Consider the following 13,697-nt stretch of genomic DNA (forward strand, 5'->3'; position numbering starts at 1 on the left):
TAATTATTTGCCTTAGAGAAAATCCAGGAATTTTCTTTCAACTTAGACAAGATTCAAAAAGCTATCCTCTTTACCAAAAGAGACAGAAAATAATTGCCCATCACATAAGAAAAACTTGGATAGGATCGTGCAACTGAATAATTGAGAGTTGAATGCATAAAAGGAAGCATTTCTAGTGTAACGAGTAATTAGAAGCAGATATTTTGCAGGACATTTTGGAAAGAACAAATCTTAGGGCAAACATTAATAAATAATGAAAGTTAAAAGGAGCTTTGCTTCATCCTAAGTAGAAATTGAGAAAACTCTGCAGAGACTGCTTTAAACCCTGACTAATAAACTAGGCCAATCTCAGTGAGGTCAGCTTGGCCCAAAGTAGCAGCAGGGAAGAAAGATCAGTTAAATTTGAGTGCACAGTACAAATACTCTCATCATTATTACGATCATGACTACTACCTCTGCCGATGCTACAGATAGTTAAGCACTCGTGAGCCATGCATATCTAAACATTTTACTTGCATTAATTATTTAAATAATAGAGGAAGAGACTATAAACTTGAGAGGAGAGAGACTAATCTTACCCAACTTCATAATAAAGCCATTGAGTAGAGTGTTTGATACACAGTAAGCACTCCATAAATGTTCTTAAATGAAACTAAAGAATAATCCAGGCGAGATTAAAGTTTGATTTATGCTGCCTAAGGGCTCTCAGCAGCACTTTAGTAGGAAGAACAGTATGATGTCATTAGAAGATTATGAATAATATTCTTTAATATGGTATATATAATTTATATGCAATTCTTCTTATGGGTAAGTTACCAGTACGGAAAATTGCACGCTTTTTTTCTCTACATGTGAATTTTGTAATAAAAATCCTTTGTATTAATTTCAAATTTAAGAATTTATCGAGATATTATTTTTGTGAAAATATTTTGTGTGAATTTAACAATTTATTGAGATAGTATTTTGCATGAATTGACAATTTCAATTATAATTTTTTGTTGTTGTTGTTTTTCTTCCAGTATCAGGAATTGAACTTAGGGGCTGGGGATTTAGCTCAGTGGCAAAAGCGCCTGCCTGGCAAGCGCAAGGTCCTGAGTTCGGTTCCCAGTACCGGAGGAAAAAAAAAAAAAAAAGGAATCGAACTCACAACCTTGTGCTTGCCAGGCAGGCGCTTTTGCCGCTGAGCTAAATCCCCATTCCTTGACAGTTTTACTTTTAAAATGGGAAAAACAGAGTGAGTGGCCAAATTTTTCACAGACGCGAGTTCATTTTGACATTCCCAGACATGCTTGCATTTTCTGGCAGCGGGAAATACAGTAACACATTTTTTTTGAGGAACTTCTCTTTCTTTAGGGAAAACAGATAGAACTAGGATCTGGTTGCTGTCTGTTATCCTGGCTCCTCCTTGGAGCAGAGAACCGCTCTTGAAGACTGGTGTTCCCTGCACTGACAGAGGCTACTCATCCTCTGCTGCATGGCTGCCCCTCTGGATAAGTTTCCTTCCTAATGTTCAGTGGTTCTTCAGGGTAGATTTTTTTTTTTTTTTCTTCCAGTACCAGGAATCGAACTCACGACCTTGCACTTGCCAGTAGTGTGTCCAAGTAGTGTGTCCAAATGTGTTCCTTGCTGGACTTACATAGCTGATATAAGTCCTGGCTGTATTAGTTACCACTGAGGCCCAGATATGTTGTATTCCTCTCCTCCCAAGGAATAGATGGAAGTCACATAATTCTTAATTTCACGTGTTGAAAATACAAAGAGCTTCTTGTAAGTACTACGCACTCCCCTCCTTGAAGGAACTCAATGACAGTTGGGGCAGGAGCTGGGCATATATTTTCATTTTTGATAGAGGCTACCATTGGAGAAGTTCCCAAATGATTGCCTAGTTTTGACTAAATTTTGTGGCTGTAAACTTCAAAGTTCTTACAGGAAGTGAAAGATAATGGAAAACATTTTCAAAGAAAAATAATAAGGAATTTAACCTCGATGGAATACTGAAGGGGTTAAGCAATTTGACTACCTGGGAAGCTGCCCAGAGGGTTAGTGCAGCACATTTCTGAGGCTGTGTGGGGTTTACAGAGCCGTGGCTTTGGACATTATACCCGGTCCCTGGTCCTGTCCTGCCTTGCACTGTTCCTCCTCTGCTCTGCTTCCTGCTGCTATGAGCTGCTTATCTTCTGTTCCACCACAGCGACCCGCCATGTTGTTTCTGCCTTGGAACCAGCCCTCCACGTTCTGATTCCTTTGAAACTGTGGATGAGCCAAATGCAACGTCTCCTCAGTTAGTGGGGGTTGGATGTTAGATTTCAGAAACAGGAAAGCTAATACTTCTATGGAAGGGTCTTAGTCGTAGTAGAGTTGATAGAAGATGTATGACCCAGACAGATGTATTCACAGGTGATAGACCTGTAAACTAAACCAGCAGCTGGGAGGATAACAGCGTGGATTACAGTGAGAGTAAGCATGGGAAGCTTTTCTTTCTTTGCTTTTAAATAAAATAAATTTTAGAGCCTGTGTGTAAAAACTGTGTTTTATTAACCCATTAAAAGATTTTAGGAACAACATTGTGTGTGTATGCATGTGTGTGTATGTGTGTGTGTGTGTGTGTGTGTGTGTGTGTGTGTGTATGACATACAGAAATAAAAGTTAATGGTTAGAAAGGAACACCAGAACCCTCCTGAAGACATCAGAGCAATACTGAAATACAATTCTACATGCTCTCACCTTATTATACTCTTTCTAATGCCAGGTGGTCTTGGAGTAGCTACTGGAAGATGCATTGGGATTATATTCAGGTGGGGCTTATGGAAGGTATTTTAATGACTTTCCAGTCAATACTCAAGTTTCACCTGATTAAAATTGTGTTCCTGGCTGTCATAGAGTAAAAATGACCAGATTTACCCCTTTGACTTAAATAAATAATAAAATAGACAAAATATATCAAGCAGTAATTTTTCAACTCTTGGATAACAAGCAGGCCAGGGGTCCCTTGTAGTAGGAAATCAAATAAGGAGAGCATAGCAGCTGCAAAGCTTAATGCCTGGACAGAGTTTCCGGAATTCTGTTCAGGGAAGGGAAAATCTAGTACAGGCCGCAGGCTCCCTAAGTGCAAAATTAAAGGAGCACACAGAATATAGTATTAGAGAAACTGCAGAGTGCAGAGATTGCACATTTGCAGGTTTCAGCTGAGAACTGACACCAAAGGATGAATAATAAGCTCTGATTGCTCAAGGGTTGAAACGGGGTTTGGATTACCCAGGATAAACAGGCATAAAATTCCTGGAGCTCTTGTGGGGTCAGGAGTAGTTTGTGTCCCCATCAGCTGGAGAGAAGAAAACTTGGTAATACACAGAGCATTTAACAGAGTAATTAAAAGGCATCACATCAGGAATGGAGCAAAATAAGCCCTAGACTAACAGGCTATTGTGGTTTGGCGTAACATGTCTTGAGAAAAGTCTTGAAAACTTGAAGGGGATTTCCACATAATTTCATTTCAAAACAAAACTGAAGGATATTCCTACCATCTTGTTTAATGAAGCGCTATGTTGTTTCTAATGTTTTTTATTAGTTCTTATAGTCTTTAACTGTTTCATCCATCTTGCATTCTTACATCTGTTAATCTGAGCAACTTCACTGAAGATAACAATATGTAATATAACAACCATTGTCAGTTCCTATCATCTTGTCTGGAAATACTGTATCGTTTTTATTGTTTTGGTGTTGTTTTGTTTTTGTCTTCATTGCTGTTATTTTGTTATTATTTTTTTCTCTTTAAAATAAAAAAAAACTAGAAAATATGTCAAACTCCAATAAGAGAAAATTAATAAAGTATCTGGCATCTAAAAAAGTATTATCAGACATACAGGAAGAGAAAAAAAATTAATAATGAAGAAATTAAGAAATAACACAGATCATAGAGTTAGGTAACAGAGATTACAAAACAATTGCATGTCTATTCCAGATATTTAAGAAGCCAGTTTATGAACAATTTCTCCGATCATCAGGGAATAAAGTTTAAATTGTGTATAGTCAATGTGAGGCACAAGAGAGTGGAGCAGGACCCTGAAAGGGAAAAGGAAATATAAAAAATTGGACCTGAGAATTTCTCACCTGTAGATCACAGCTTGAAATCATAAAAGAAAAATAGGAACACTATTAGACCTCCAAAGGTGAAAGCACTAGCAGACTTGCACAATGAGAAATGTTTAGGGAAAGAGACATCAGACTAAGCAAAATGACATCAGATGGAAATTTGAATCTACACAAGGAGATGAAGACCGCCACAAATGGTAGACCTGTCAGTAAGTTATAATAGATTTCTGCTGTAAATATAGCTTCCACTTTTATATCACTTTTGGATTCATGACAATAAAGTGAAGGGTTAGATGCTATATCTGCACCTGAATATATCCCAGTACGACAGTTCTAGAAGTTTATACTCAGTGCAGGAGAAACAAGGCTTAAAACCTTGTGTGCCAGAATCTGACTAATGGAAATTTTTTCCAATCATCAGCTGTGTTAAAACTTTGAAGGATTTCATTCTACTAACAACTCATCATAATGGAAATGTTTCTGCTCAGTCATGTATTTGATACAGGAGTGTTTATAATTATTAATGTTGTATACTTTTTAATGGAATTTTTTGGGGAAAATGACCTGAATTGTGTTTGTAGGACACAAGCTTGTAGCCATCTCGTTGATATCTTGTGTACCTTTGTGTGAAACTGCTTATTTAGTCTATCATAACACATTGAGTTGCATCTTAGTATATCTGACATATTTTTCCCTGATGAAGTTAAACAGTGCATGCAAATCCACCATTAATATGTTCAAATTATCTGAAGAAGCAAAAGTTCTAAGAGTAAAACTTCAACACACATCCATCAATAAATCAATATACACAGTACAAGAGTAAATTGATTATGTATCATATAATTCATTACAGAACAGCAATGATGTAAAATGATTTGAATTACTCTCGTGTATGCTTTAATTCCACATTAACTTTCTAAATCATCAATAATTAAAAACAAACAGCAGCTACCCTGGAGGAACAGCTGAATTATCCATTTACCCAGAAGAAAATATTACAATATCATTGTCATATGAAGAGAGATCAAAAGTATTCAGCTACAAGACTGTAGGAAAGAAAACATACTATAGCATATAATCAAGAAATTTATTAATAAAGCTACTGCTATTTCCAAGAATTTATGATGATATATTTGTCTGCTTTTAAATGGTTTTCTTCTTTTCTAAACATATATTTATGCTTATACTTGATTTACATTTTTTACTGCTTAAATTTTGTAAAACTTCATCATAACTCAACCTTTACATGCTTATGTATAATCTATATTTTTATATCATAGTGCAGCTCTGCATTAAATTTTAATGTGGTATCTACCTATGTGCTTTTTCAATGTAGCTGTAAATATAGATGGTCTTGATGAAGGTGTTATTATCTCTCTTTTTGGGTAATTATATTGAAGAGACTATAATTTAATCTCTGTCCAAAAACAAGTTAGAGAAGAAAATAATTATATGGTTAAAAATTAACTGCTCGTATGTTGTGTAACTTAACATCTATATACTCAGGAGTAGAAGTGGAAATGTGTGACTCTGTTTATTTTTATTTTCCTGCTAGCCATGATTCATGCTGTCCTTCGGTAACCTAGGCAGCAACAGGAATGCGGATCCTTTTTGAAGGTAGCATTTCTCCCACCATACCATCCTACTTTACAGTTTCTGTGCCTTGCAAAACTGCCATTAGTCTTGGTTTCCCTCATGTCACTCAGACGCCTGCTGTGTTATGAACTTCCCCAGAATGTCCATTCTGTAAATTTAATACATCACCTTGAGAAAAGATGGGACACCAAATATCTGTATTGCTAAACCCATCTTTCACCTAAGTATTGAAAAGTGGAATTCCTTGATAGATTCTAAGTGGAAACATAGCTCAATGAAGAATAAATGAGGCTTCCCATTCTGAAGCCCTGCTGACAAGGTCTGTTTTTCCTCACTGCCAGGCATCACCCAAAGAAATCTGCTTCTCTTTTATGTGGGGAGACATTCAGGAACCATAACTTCTCAGACATACTTCTTGCGGCTACCAGGAAGATATCTCTACATACTCAGAAGTATTTGCCTGCCTATTCTTTACCTACTGTAGTATCAGTCTTCATTGTGCTGAACCCTCAGAGGTAACTTGATTTGAGGCCCTGATTTGTTTTATCAATTTTTCTTCAGCTGTGGATTTAGCTCAACGGCAGTGTCTGCTTGGCAAGTGCAGGGTCATGAGTTTGATTTCTGGTACCGGAAAAAAAAAAAATCCAAAACAAACAAACAAACAAACAAAATACCCAAACTGGTCTTTAGGGCTGGGGATTTAGCTTAGTGGCACGGCGCCTGCCTGGCAAGTGCGAGGTTGTGAGTTCGATTCCAAATACCAGAAAAAATAAAATAAAATAAAATAAAATTTTTCTTCAGTATATATGGGTAAAAGGAAAGTATTAAGGTTTGGATCTTAAGTATCTCCCACAGGCTGAACCCTAAAACAATGGAAGTAAGTGACTACAGACTAAAATCAAGGGACTGCGAGCCAAAATAAACCTTTCTTTCCTTCTTAGGAGTTGACTGCTTCAGGCATTTGTCATGGCACTGGAAAACTAACGCAAAGGTTTTACTCTTCCTTATGAATTAATTACAACCCATAAGAAGCTTTCTTTCTGCCATGGGATCCAGCAGCTAGACAGTGACATGGGAAGGCAAATGGGTAGAAATTACAAATATTCTGCTAGACTAAGTTTTATATATTTTAATGTAATTTTTTTTTTATTTTAAAGAGAATAGTAAAACACTAAGAACAATAGCAAAATACAAAGAAAACAAAGTAAGGACATTAAAAATGATACAGGGTTTCAAACCAAATGACGGATTAAAAATGGTTGTTATATTACATATTGTTGTCTTCAATGAAGTTGCTCAGATCACCAGATGTAAGAATAGAAGATTGATCAAACAATTAAAGAGAACAAGAAAATAATAATTTAGAAAAACATTACAGACAGTACAGAGTTTCACTAGACAAGATGGTAGGAATTCACCACAGGTTGTTATTGTCTTCACATAAAATGCTCAGATTACTAGATATAAGCATGCAAAATTGATCAAAATATACAAAAAAACTTAAGCATTAACTGTTCCTTTCAATAAACCAGCAGACATCAGCAGTGCAGTTATCCCAGCTATCCTTCTATATCTATCTATCTATCTATCTATGTCTATTTATCTATCTATATCTATATATATTGCCTTAGTACTTTCTTTCTTTTTCTTCTTCCCCTCATCCCAGTTGTTCCTTCCTTTGTTCAATTTCTTTCCCTTTCGTACTAACTATTTTTGATGGTGATGCTTTTTTACCTTCTGGACCACATAATGAGTACTCTAAAAAGCTTGCTTTAATGTTATCTTTTTATGTTATAAATGTGTAGGGATAGCTGTGGCTATGGCATGATAGAGAGAGGGTACAATAGGAAATGTCCAGCATTTGTCTTTCTTTTCAATTTTTAAAATATTTTTAAATTTTATTTTAAAAATAGAAAAAGGAAAACATATTAACAGACATACATTTACAACATAGCATTAGAACAATACAAACAATGCAGAATTACAGACAAAGTGGTAGAAAATTAAGAATTGTTGTATTATGTATTGATACAGGTCCTTTACTGTCTGAAACGTTAAAATGTTCTACTATATCTAAACCCAACCAATATATTTCTGATCTTAAACACTTTCAGATGAGCCACTTTTAAGGATTTAAATCAGAAAGTAGGTCAAGAATTGAGTATGCTGAGGATGCTACCTACATAGTACATCTAGGGTGGTGGCTGTGCATATGTTCCTTCTGAAGAAAACAATTGCAGAGTAAACTATGGTCACGCTTGTATCTTAGATATTATAGGTGTAACAGTTTGGAGAATGTTGCTTAATAATCTTGAAATGTGTTGTTTAAAAAGACTTTGCACAAACACATCAAATGTAGTATTAAAAGGGCATATACTTCACTTATCTGGAATTAGGAATTTCTTTTTTTTTTTTTTTCCCCGTACCGGGAACCGAACTCACGACCTTGTGCTTGCCATGCAGACGCTGTGCCGATGAGCTAAATCCCCAGCCCCTGGAATTAGGAATTACTATAGGTGTCATACAGCTGAATAAATATTAACTTTATTATGTGAATAGAATCACATCCCCCAACAAGCCCTGTTGCTCCCTACCAATGAGGGTAGACTGGGGGAAATGAAGGAAGTATTGGCCAGGTGGAAAAAGAACAAGAGTGTGCATAATTCTTTGTGGTTTTCTTCTTGCTCCTCTCATAGTAAATCAGTTTAGTGTGGTTTTAAATCAGCGTTATGTTTACTATGCACTCTGCTGTCCTATCCTCTAGCATACATAGGTTGAATAGTACAGGAAAAAATATCCTATAAGGAGTTATCATGCTCTAATTAAAATGTGAATTGGGGCTGAGAAAAAAAATCGCATTTGCTTTATGAATGCTGTAATACCTGAAATTATCATCCTGAACACAACATAGAAGCTAAGTAAGCATGTATTTCTAAGCAAAAGACCCACTATTAGTATAACTGTGTATCAGAGTAGCCTACAAACTAGAATGATATCATACTTCCTAAACTTAGTATCTCAATTTTATTGAGAGGAAGATTGGGACAATTTCTATTCTTTTAAAAGTCATGGTTTTATCTCCAAACCCCTATCTTACACACACTTGGGTTACTTTTCCTGATAAATTATTTATGTGACTTCTGTCTGTCTCTGTTTTGATTACCCTAATTCTTTTGGCTTTGTCTCCTGCCCGGGCCTATTTTTTCCTAATGTATCTAATTTACTCTGTTTTGAAACACATTTCTCCAGCAATGTTATGGTTTAGAGTAAGAATATCACCTATGTGCCTCACGCATTTAGTGATGGATCTTTCGGAAGGATGAACCATTTGTGTACTAAACCCGACCCACTGCTCGGAGGTGAGATCTGCTTAGAAGAGGCAGGTCCCTGGGGCCACGGCCTGAAAGCCTCCTTCTGCTGTCCCGGCCCCTTCCTTGTCTTTCTCCTTCCTGGTCGAGATGATGTGAGCACCTTTCTCCACCCGGGACCTTCCACCAGGCCCTTTCTGCCCTGAGGTCAGCTGGCTATCGACTGAATGTTCTAAACCATAAGCCAAATGAAGCTCTTCTCTTTTAACTTGCAAGGCATTTTCTCCAGGTATTTTCTCCCAGCAAGGAGAAAATGAATAAGATAAACATCGTATGAACTCATGTTTTGATCTTGGTTTTTGATGACTTTTGTACAATTCCAGAAATTTAAAATGAACAAAAAACTGTAACAAGTATAGCTCAATTCACTCTCATCTTCTGGAGGTTTTCCTTTTCTTCAGTGTTTACATTTTTATAAGTACATTTTGTAGTACAAAATAATCACATTCCCAGGGGGTGTTGGTCTGTGCACATAATGAACTTTATTCTTTTTTCTCATCTCCTTCCCCACTTCCCTCCACATCTTGGCCCCCACTTCCCTTTTGCAAAAGACTTGTCTCCCTTTTATCTACTATCTTTTTTTATATATATATTTTGTGTTTCCCATATAAGAAACCATGAAATATTTAAGATTACCTGTAGTTTATTTCACTTAACATTATGGTCTCAAGATACATCTGTTTTTCTACAAATGATGCATTTATCCTTCCTTTTGGCAGAGTGGTACTCCACTGCAGCAGTTTCTAAAAATTGCTGATCAAGTAAATTTGTTTTAGGAAAAATGAGGGACTTGCTTTTCTTTCCTTCTAGGACTCAAGGTACCTGCCTGCATAGTTTGTGTCTTCATCACACTGTTCCGTTATTGTTTACATAGTTTCTGCACTCCAAACAAACTACAGAGATATTTGTTTCTCTATACCAAGTCTACTAGGTATCTCTATATAATAGAATAATACTTGGCTATAAAAAAGGACAAATTCATCGCTTCTCGGCCTTTTGGCTAAGATCAAGTGTAAAGACGGACAAATTCAAATCGTGTTTTGGAAAAATGGATACACCTAGGAAACAATGTTAAGTGAAATAACTCAGACACACAAGCTTCAACAAAGTTTGGGACCTGTCATTACAGTAAGGCAAAGTACAAGTAAAAAGCAAAATAAAGGATTGAGAGGAGGAAACAGAGAGACAGACGTTTTGCAAGTCAGGGAGGTATGCAGGGGAATAAAGATGAGAAGATGGGAGGAAGGGAAAGGGGAGTTAAAAGATGTAAGGTGTGTCATGTAGAGGTCCAAACACCCGCAGGGATGGAAACATTACATGTCATAAACTAAATATAATAACAAAAACGCAAATGGGGAAAGTGGGTTTGGAGAGAGAGGGAGGATGGTGTGTGAGAAAGGGAAGAGGATTAAAAAAGAAAGAAGCTGTACTCATAAAGTTAAGAAAATATTTTAAAAATGAGGATGTCCATGAAATAGTTTTCAAAAAAATATTTAGTTCCTGTCTCATGTTTGGAATCTGATCATGTAGTCTGTTTTTTGTTGTTCTTTTTCATTGTAGTAAAAGCTTACTTATAGAAATTGGAGAGATGCTCATGGAATAACACCTTTATCTGCTAGAAGTATTCATTATCATATTCTAAAAAAAAAACTTTTACATCTTCAGTGTATACTTTTTAAAACTGTAATTATACTCAATCATGGTAAGCTATTGGAAGAAATGATGAGCGAAGATAAATACCTCTTTTATTTATTCCCACAAATGAAATTTGTGATTTCCATGTGCGAAAGAGTATGTCATTTTGGCTTGAGAATTCCCCTTTTCATTTGGAATGAGTATTGATATCAATTGCTTACTTTTTTGAATACATTTATCTTTTAGTAATTGACTTAGTTACTTTTCTCTTGTTGCTAAAACAAAATGCCCAATGCCCAACATTAAAAGGGAGGAAAGGTTTGTTTAGCTCACAGTATGTAGGAGTTTCAGTCCATAATCAGTGGGCTCCAAAGCAGGGTGGCACAGGGCAGAGGAGCAACCGTTCACGGATGCTAAAGACAGCAAAAGCAACAAGGGGAGACACAAGACTCTGTCCCTTACACTGTACGCAGGCTACCTGCCTTAGGGTGGGTGTAAAACTTACAACCATAATCCCAGCATTGGATCAGGAATCAGTCACAAACCCTAGAGTCAGTCACCTCTGAAAAGCCTGGTCCCCTATGACAGCATGAGGCTTTGTGGGGGAAATCCAGACACAAACCATAACAGTTATGTAAATTGTTGTGTTTGGGGCTTTTTTACACTTGAAAATGGAGTTTGCAACGAACGCTTTAAATACAGCTATACTAGCAGAAATTAACTAAAACAAAACAAGGATTCCAAGCAGCTGCCTGAAGGTCTACTACTTCCAAGAGTAAATTCTTCTAAATTATTGTATTGATTTAATTTGCATTCAAATTGCTCAGGATTTTGGTGATACACTTTCATTTGAATGATTTGCTGTCAAGTGGGGAATGAATAGATGATATGTACAAACTCAAACACCGAGCTGAATTTTAAAATATTTACTGCTTTGATATACTCATATTAACAACAAAATGAAAAAAATTTTAAGAATAATAAATGGGAGTTTAAAATCACTTCTTAAATCACAGAGAACTGAATGGCTTGTGGATTAACCTTATGAAGGCAATTTTATTTAGCATACTTTCTTGTGTTGTGCAAATTTCATTGTGTTGAATTTCAATTATTAATTTTTAAATGGAAAATAATTGTGGACAATCAACCAATATAGCACAGAGGTAAGCAGCAGAAAAGAGCCTCTCTCAGTGTTACCATCCAGATGCTGGAATACAGCGATGCAAGGAAGACAAGAGGGAGGAAATGGTGCCCCTGGACCTGGGAAGGGTCTGAAGCATGAATTGAATCCCATGGAGTGAGCCAGCGAAGGGAGAATCTTCAAGTCAGGGACCCACTTCTTAATCCTAACTTGCTGAAAAACAGGGATCGGCAACAAGCAATCCTTAAGGAACTGTCAGAACTGAGACAGGGCCTTCTTCAGAAGTAAAAGGAGTTGGAAACTCACCTCATGCCTGTAGCTGCAAATCAAGAAAAGATTTTTATTTCTTTGTCTAAAACTTAGAAAGGAGTTTTTGTCTTCCAAATAATAAAATGTGCTAAGTGCTCAACTACTCAAATAGCCTGGTTTTACTTTTTAAATGCTCATTAAAACTCATACATTACATAGTAAAATGCTTTTTTTTTAGTAAAACATTTACAATTTAAAAACCTAGCATTAAAAAAAAAAATTTAACAAAGAGGAAGAAGGTAGCTGGTGCAGCCTTCTTCCTGACACAGGACTCACTGCATGAGAGGAGTGATTCAAACCTGGAGACACATGGTAACTGCTGGAAAACCCAGAGGCATCCATGGAGCTACGGAGCAGAGGAGGGGAGCATTGGACATGCAGGACTGAACCAGGTGGAAATGAATGCTGAGGCCTCAGTCATCCCACACTAGAGAGAGATTTGCTGGAAGCCATCTTGGAGAGGAGACAGCTGAGCTCAGAACTCAGAGTAACTGCTGGAGCCATCTAGCAGCTCCCATCTGGGCTTGGGATCATGGTAGGTGCATTGATGGCTGAAGGCTGAATGAGCGTGGTCTCAGCCAGAAGATGTAGTCTTGGTGAAATCATCCACTACCCTGCCAAATGCTATTGCTGGCTTGCTGGAACAAATTGCAAGGTTAGAGATATTGTCTCCACACATTGTCTACCAGTGAAGGCAGAGAAAAATCTGGTAGTGGATTTTTTTTCTCTCCTTTGCTTTTTGTTGCGGTGGTGGTTTATTTTTCTCCATCATTATCTGATCTTGTTTTTATATGAGTGTGAATGTGGTTTCTAGCCTCTTCGTGGTTGTGGCTGTGGTGCTGTTCTTTTTATTTCTTCCATCTTTTTCCCTCCAGTCTCCTGCACCAGTTTCCAAAAGTTAGTGTAATCCTCCTTGTCCTCCAGCCTTACTTCTAATCTCTTCCATTTGTTCTACCTATTTTCCCCTAACTTTTTAAAAATGTTAACCTCTGAGGGTAAAATTCACATATTAAGGACTTATATACTGCCTATAATTTTCTGGTCTGTTTTATTATACAACTTCAAATCTAGTTCATACCATTAAAGGTGGCAAATTAATAGTTGCCTCAGTTTATCATTTTCTAGGCAGTGATTCTTGCTAGCGTTATAGCCAAAAGTGACATAACTGTTATAAACAGCTATTCTTGGTATTTCAGACTGATATTGAATAAAGACATAGAAAACACTGTGTCCCAGTGCCAAAGAACCAGTGAGTGGGCCAGAAAGGCAGCAACTTCTCATCCCAAATAAATTGAAAATGTAGGATTTTGCAACAGTCTCAAAGCCCACAAACTAGTTACAACTGGAAGATACCTTGGAGAAGTAGTCATTTCTTAAGAGTTCTAAATACTAGCAATCAAGCAACCCACCAAAGGCAATTTATATGTACCACATGAGGAATTAAACTAAAAAAAAAGAAAAGAAAATTAGAAGACATTTAGATGAGATGCAACCCCAGACATCCAATTTACCAAAGGAAAACACAGGGTAAAATGAGGAGGGACAATCTGAAAGAC

This window comes from Chinchilla lanigera, unplaced genomic scaffold (assembly GCF_000276665.1).
Source record: "Chinchilla lanigera isolate Chin_1 unplaced genomic scaffold, ChiLan1.0 scaffold00011, whole genome shotgun sequence".
Lineage (NCBI taxonomy): Eukaryota > Metazoa > Chordata > Mammalia > Rodentia > Chinchillidae > Chinchilla > Chinchilla lanigera.